Source organism: Gavialis gangeticus, unplaced genomic scaffold (genome assembly GCF_001723915.1).
Source record: "Gavialis gangeticus isolate Ggan-Ray unplaced genomic scaffold, GavGan_comp1, whole genome shotgun sequence".
Classification (NCBI taxonomy): domain Eukaryota; kingdom Metazoa; phylum Chordata; order Crocodylia; family Gavialidae; genus Gavialis; species Gavialis gangeticus.
In genome coordinates this window covers 25,260,249-25,267,585 of record NW_017729033.1, presented here as the reverse complement: position 1 = coordinate 25,267,585, position 7,337 = coordinate 25,260,249, and positions in this window count along the sequence as shown.

Here is a 7,337-nt window from a genome sequence, read left to right as displayed (position 1 = left end):
CAGTATGCAAGAATGCCAGTCAGTGAAAATGCAAATTGAGGGAGTCAATGGGTGAAAAATAGGTGGGGGCAGGGGGAATGTAGACCTGGTGATGAGATGTAGCTGGTAGATAGTAGAGAGGCCTTCTGGGGTATCAGATGTTAGGCAGGTTAATAAATATAATATATATTTATTGTCTGCCTGAGTCCCTGTTATATATTAGAGGTATATTGCCCTTTCCAAAAAAAGCTTTTATGTGGCCCATCACCATGGACCTTGGACACTCACATTTTATATTAGAATGATCACGTTTTTGTGACTGCAGAGGTGGGGGTGTCAATCTTTTGGGGGAGTGTAGACAGTATTTCTACCATCATCTACATTCTAGGCTATAGGGGGGGGTGTAGAGATACAGCTGAGACAGGGTTTCAGCTGGTATAAATTGTTGGTAGAACCATCAACTTCAAAGGTGCTATGAGAATTTGTACCAGATGAAATTCTGCTGCACTGTGGATTTCTGTGTGCTCTGGCAACTCTGTCTTCTGGCTGTGCTTCTCACCCAACCAGCAGCACTAATTTTGGGAGGACAGGCTGTGGCTCCCTTCCATTTGCATTCCCTGTGGACTTTCTCAATGAGGGAACTGAGCAAAGGGCTGCACATTTCTACTCATGTACACCCTGAGCTGAACTGTGTTAATACCGCAATTTATTTCTTGAGACACCATCCAATTTTGCATATTGCTCTTTGGATTCATCAGTGAATCATTTCCCATAACAAACGCTCTTGGAGTTATTTTCTATTAGGGACTTCTGCTGAAGAGATGTGTGAAATAGGAGACGTTGATTTATTTTTTTTTTCTCTCCTCTTTTTTTTTTCCCCCAAAGAATTTGCTAGGCTTAACCTGTGCTAGTTTTTATAAGAGAAGATTGGATTTCCACCCTAGCTAGCTCTTAATAGCAATCAGCTTAGCAAAGTCAACAGATTAATGTTGCAATTGAATAGTGTAAGCCGAAATGTAGGGAAATGGTTCCACTTACTTCTCCAGGAGTAAGCAAGCTAAGCTTTGGCTGCAATGACTGTCACGAACATAAAATGTGCCACTAGGGTGCAGGGATTCTTTACTAAATTTAAATATTTGGTTAATTTAACAAGTTTGATAAGCTTGTAAAACATGTTCTCAGCATCTGTTACAGTTGCTTCTCTGGAAGGTCTTTCTTTCTGAACAGAAACAGGGAATCTTTTTTTCAGCAACTTACAACTATTTTATAAAGGAGGTATGTTAATACTTCTAGTAATTGCTATGAAAATTGTGTCCAATGGAATCTGGATTTTGGAAGTGGCAGAGGTGTAACTAGCAATTTTTGAGCATTGTGTCGAGCGGGAGCACTGGGGAATAGTGCTGAGCACTGAAGAGCCAGAGGGCAGAATGCCAGATAGCATCCCCCTCTAAACAGGCACCCAGGACTACTGCTCCACTCACCTTGCCCTTGTCAGGAGAAGGGGAGGCTGTGCCTTTTACAGTAAATTCCTGTGCTCACAATTCCAAGGCTGTATAAATCAGAAGATCTGTAGTGATTTGCACCTATTAGAAACCTGGCCCAATACATCCATTTATGGTGATCACAAAGTGATATTTTGTCTCTCTAACAAAGTAAGTTCCACAATGAATCTTACACAAGGCCCCAAGAAAGAGGTGGTACCAGATGAGCAGGAAAATTTGAAGAAAAGTTGTCAGTCTTGTTCTTCCCAGCTTGACTGTGAAGCAAAACTCTAATTGGTATTAAATTGTATATGATGACTTCTGGAAGATCTTTGAAAGACCTCTGATGTTTGTTCATAACTGCAGGCACATTCATAGAGCTGAGGGCCTGAGAGGACCATTTAGAATGAAGACCTAGATGTCCAGATGACAGAATCCCAGTGGAAATAAGTAATTTGCCATATTTGAACACTGACAGTTGATCTTAGACTTCATCTTGTACACCAAAAGATCATTTATCATCTGTACTGGGCTGCCGCTAAATTAAAAAAAAAATGCCAACAGATACATGCTGGGGATGTGAGTCATTGCAGGCAACACTTGGTCACACATTTTTGTCATGCCCTGTTATCAGTTCTTTTTGGAAAGGAAATTACAACTAGAGTTAACACGGTTATAAAAAGAGCACTGATACCTTTGGAAAATATGTGTGTTCTTGGGTATAAACCTAAGAAATTCAAATGGAATCCTTCTCATATTGCGCTCTTACAGAAGGCCTTATTAGTGACATGCAAGATTATATTACTGTGTTGGATGAGTACGACATATCCAAAGGTCGAAATCTGCTGCAGTGAGATGGCACAGCTGGTATCTATGGAGAGAATCATTCTCAGCAGACTTAACTGCTTTGAAAAGTTTAGTGTAATTTGCATAGAAGTCTTAGATTATTTTGGTAATTAATTGCACGCTTTTTTTTCTATAATCCCTCCATCTTCCCTCTTCCATTTTTTTTTCCCCTTTAGCATTGTGACAGACACAAATGTAGTTCATAGTTCATATATAGTGCTAGAGATACATATGTATTTATGATTTTTTGTATTGCATTTACAAAAATTAATTAAAAAATGAAGATTAGCTCATGTGACTTGCTATATATAACAGACCTTTCACTTTCCCAGTATTGACCCTAACAGCTTATGTGCAGCCAAATCAATCCTCCAGAAGAGGTATCCAGTGTTGATCTGAAGACATCATGAAATGGAGAAGGGTACTTTACCATGGGTATTTTGTTCCAGTGTTTCACTACTTTTATTTTTAAAAATGTATGCCTTACTTCCAGTGTGAGTTGGTCTGACTTCAGGTTCTACCCACTGGTTCTTCTTAAGCCTTTCTCTGTTAGATTAAAGAACCCACTGGCAACCACTATGTTCCCTCTCAGGTACTTGAACTCTCTCTCTAAAGATAAGAGATTGAGCTTCCCAGGTCTGTCACTGTTAGATAAGTTTCCCAGACTTCATTTTCACATCATTTTATGGTTCTTTTTCTGTACCCTCTCCAGTTTTTCAAACTATTTTGTAAAATATGGAAGCCAGAACTGAATTTAGCTTTCCAGATAGCATCTCTAATGCTATACACTATACCAAAAATTAAATCATTCTCCTGCTCCTATTCACTTTTCTGTTTATACATCTGAAGATCACATCAATTCTTTCTGCCACTGTGTAACACTAAGAAGTTATGGTGAATTGCTTAGCAGTTATGACTTTTAGCACCTTTTTGAGGATGCTGTTTTCCAGATTCAGCAGATAAGGCCTGCACTCATTGTTCTGTGATATATAATTTAGATTTGGTTATATTAAAATGTATTTTGTTTGAATAGGTCCAACTGATTAAGTTATCTAGATTGCTCTGTATGACTGACTGTCTTCATCAGTATATCTTCAGGAATCCTTTGCAGTCGAGGATGATTGTCTTCCATGATTGTTTTATCTGTGGGTCTGGAGATGGCAGACAAGGCAAATCCAGGATCAGCAGGTTCCATTGCAACTCAGGCACGTGTTTCCATGTAGGGTTTTCATAGATTTCATAGACTTCAGGGCTGGAAGGGACCTCACAAGATCGTTGAGTCTGGATTCCTGATTTGGTCTGTGACATGCTGTTTCTTCCGCTCCCTCTTTTTTTGTCTTCTGTTGTCGTAGTGAGGTTTCAAAGTGCAGAGATCCTTGCAGCAAACTCTTCCTTCATTTGGGGAAGTCCTGGGCAATAGCTTCCCATGAGTTAATATCAATGTTGCATTTTTTTCAAGTTGGCCTTGAGCACATCATTGAACTGCTTTCTCTGCCTTCCTTTTGAGCCTACACTTTGACTGGGCTGGAAGAATAAAACTTGCTTTGGAAGTCTGGAGTCAGACATCTGGATGATATGGCTGACTCAGCAGAGTTGATGTTGAATGATCATCACCTCAATGCAGTGGTGTTTGCTTGTGAAAGGTCACTAATGTTGGTGTGTTTGTCTTCCCCTGGATTTGAAGGACCTCCTGAAGGCAGCATTGATGGTACTTCTCCAGCAACCTGAGGTGTCTTCTGTATATTGTCCACATCTCGTATCTGTAGAGTTAGGTAGGGATCACAACTACTTGATAAACCATGAGCTTGGTTTTGAATCTAATGTCATGTTCTTCAAACATATGTTTCCTCAGGCATCCAAAGGCTGCACTTGAACATTTGAGGCGATTGTTGGATTCCTTTGTTGATGTCAGCCTTCTGCAAGAGATGGCTTTGGAGGTACAGGAAATACTCAACATTCTCCAGAGTCTCACCATAAGTCTGAATTACTGGAGCTGGGGACTGCTCATTAAAAACTTGTTGATAAAGGACCTTAGTCTTCTGAATATTAAGCGTCAGTCGCATTTTCTTGTATGCCTTGGTAAAGATATTGATGATTGCCTGACATCCTACTTCCGAGTGAGCACACAGTATAGCATCATCAGCATATTGAGGTCAGGGTAGTCTTGGTTTTGGCTCAGTTGGCTGAACTTATCTTACCATCCACTCAGTAGTTTAGGTCTACTCCAGCTGGAAGCTTGTTGGTGGTTAGATGCAACATCATGACATACCATCATGGAGCAGGCAAAGAATAGTGATGAATTTCAGTGGGTATCCATACCTCGGAAGGATCTTCCATAGCATGTCTTGGTTGATAGAGTCAAAGTGTTTTGTGAGGTCAAAGAAGGCCATGTGGAGGGGTTTGTGTTGTTCCTGCCATTTTTCCTGCAGTTGATGAGCAGTGAAGATCATGTCAGTTGTGGCTCTTGATGCTCTGAGGTTCCAGGAGAAGCTCTTCAGCAAGTGGAAGGAGATGGTTCAGGAGTGTTTTCATAATGATCTTTCCTGTCATGGACAGCAAGGTGATCCCTCTGCAACTTCCGCAGTTGGACCTGTTTTATTTTTTGAAAATTGTCATGGCCAGGCTGTCCCTGGGGTCATCTGGGATTTCAATCATCATATATCATTCTACCAAATGTCATGTTTTCTGTAATGTTTATTTTGTTTTCTATTTATTTCTGAATCACTGATATTCAGCAGTTTCAAAATCAGACCTAGTGCTGATTCCTGTCGGTTCCTATTAGAAACACTCTGACTGAGTTATTACTGCTTCTTGAGATCTGCCAGTTAGCTAATTCTTGATCCATTTAAGGCATGCTTTATTAATATTCCATAGTGTTGATCTTTAATCAGTGTATACAGTACCAGATCAAATGGATTTATAAATCTATTAGACCTGCACAGTTACTTTTATCCAACTGACTTCTGGTTGCACTGAATAATGAAATCAGGTTGATATGATAAAACTATATTTTCCTTCAAACTCTGACTGACATTAATTATATTTCAGATCTTTAGTTCCTTTTTAATTGGGTCCCATATCCACTTTTCCTTCAAATTTTCTCAGGAACGATGTTAGGTTGAGTAGGTCCTCCTGCTTGCCCTTTGTGAGTGCTGACCTTTGTTCTAGTACTTTGATATAATTTCTGCAGTTTTGCAGGATTTACTGAAAATATATATGAGATCTCATCCAGTTATTTAAGCACTTTAGTGTTATTTCTTTTCCCCCTCCCATCCCCCAAAACAAATCTATCTGGGAGTATGAGGCGGGTAAAAATAATTTAAGGAAACTTTACATTTTGGAACATTTTAAGACTTTCAAATCCAGATTTCTGGAATACTATATTTCATATTGTTTTTCTTTATCATCATCATCATCATCTAATTTTTACATGACTCCCACTGACAGAGCACAAAACAAGCTGTCAAGGTGTCACAATCGTTAAAAGATTCTATTTTATTTTTGTAATTATTAAATCCAACTATTTAAAATGTTAGCAGCTTATTTTCATATCTAGATCCAATGGTCTCCTGCCATTGTAATGAAAGAATAATGAATAATATAATTCACAGAAAACTTCTTGATTTAAAAGCTGCAGACAAAAAAGGTGGATCAGGAGGATATCATCCTTTGGGCATATCTTAATGCCCCTCCCCATGCCCCCACCCTCCCAAAAAAACCTCAAAAAGAGAGGGAAAGATACTGTATCAGCAAAACCTCATAATTCAGGTCACTTGTCTGAGATGCAATGGCATACCGAGCACCAGATGTAAGCAGCAGCCACTAGCTTTGCCAAACTTAAAATTAATACTGAGAAAGATCAACAGAAAGTGGCAAAGAAGATCAACAGTATGAAATGGGAAATGAAAAAAAAATGTACTGCAAGAAATTCCAGCTTAAACAAGCAAAGAGTACTGTTAGAGGCACAGAAGATGAGAGAGGGTCTGAATTTGAAGAAAAATGGGCAGAGCATAGAGATGATATGATTCAACCTGCAGCAGGCATGGCTGGCTATCAACATAGAGCAAGAACTGGATAAGCCATGACATGTGACACCTCACTGAGGAAAGAAGAGCACTGAAAGGAAACACCTGAATACTAAAGCAAGCAAAATATTTGAAAAAGCAAAGGAAGAGTAAATAATGCTAATAAAACAGCAGAAAGAAATATAATCCAAGAGATATTGAAGACCTAGTGCATTGCAGCTGAAACTGCTACTCATTCTTGTGAGACCTTAGCAGGAATACTGGGTGGACAACACTCTCTAAGGAAGACATGAAAAGGAGGGTGCAGATGGTGTGGTGCATCATCACATGTAACTAGGGATCCACTTAATTTGAGAAGGTGGCTGGCAGATTTCACAGGCAGATCCTGGAGCTGACTGCCATTTTCACAGGCTAAGCATAGCGGGTTCCCCTCTACACACCTCTAACTGAGGGGCCTGGTGGCTCTTTCCCTCACCACTGGTTGGTTGTAAGGGCTGTCCATCATACAGCACTGCATGACAGGCAGCTTTCTCAGCCAATCAGCAGCAAGGCACAGGGGCAGCAGCCATCTTGTTGGCAGCCCTTCTTGTCAGTAGCTCCTCTTCCCCACCAGCCGGACTACAACACCATGAAGACTGCTGACTCCCGGAGCCAGAATTTTACTTTCAGTAAATTCCACCCCCACCCCAGTAAACCCCCCAAAACTGTGGAGTCTACCATTTTTCATGGAGCCTGCCTGGTTTCAGGTTTTCCATGAAAATGGTGCACGCACAAATTTGGTAGGTCTCTACATACATGAAGGAGAAGGGGCTGTTAACACCTGTGGAATGAAGAGTTTAGAGGGAATTAGGCAGATTATAAGTCATGAAATTAAGTGACTCGCCTACTGCTACTTGAATAGAAATGCTGCTGTCACTTTCAATCAGTTGGTTTTAAATTTTGGGTGGGCCTGGAATCAAAGAAGGCTGTGAATGCTTCACTGCATATTTCCTGGCCCACCCAAAAT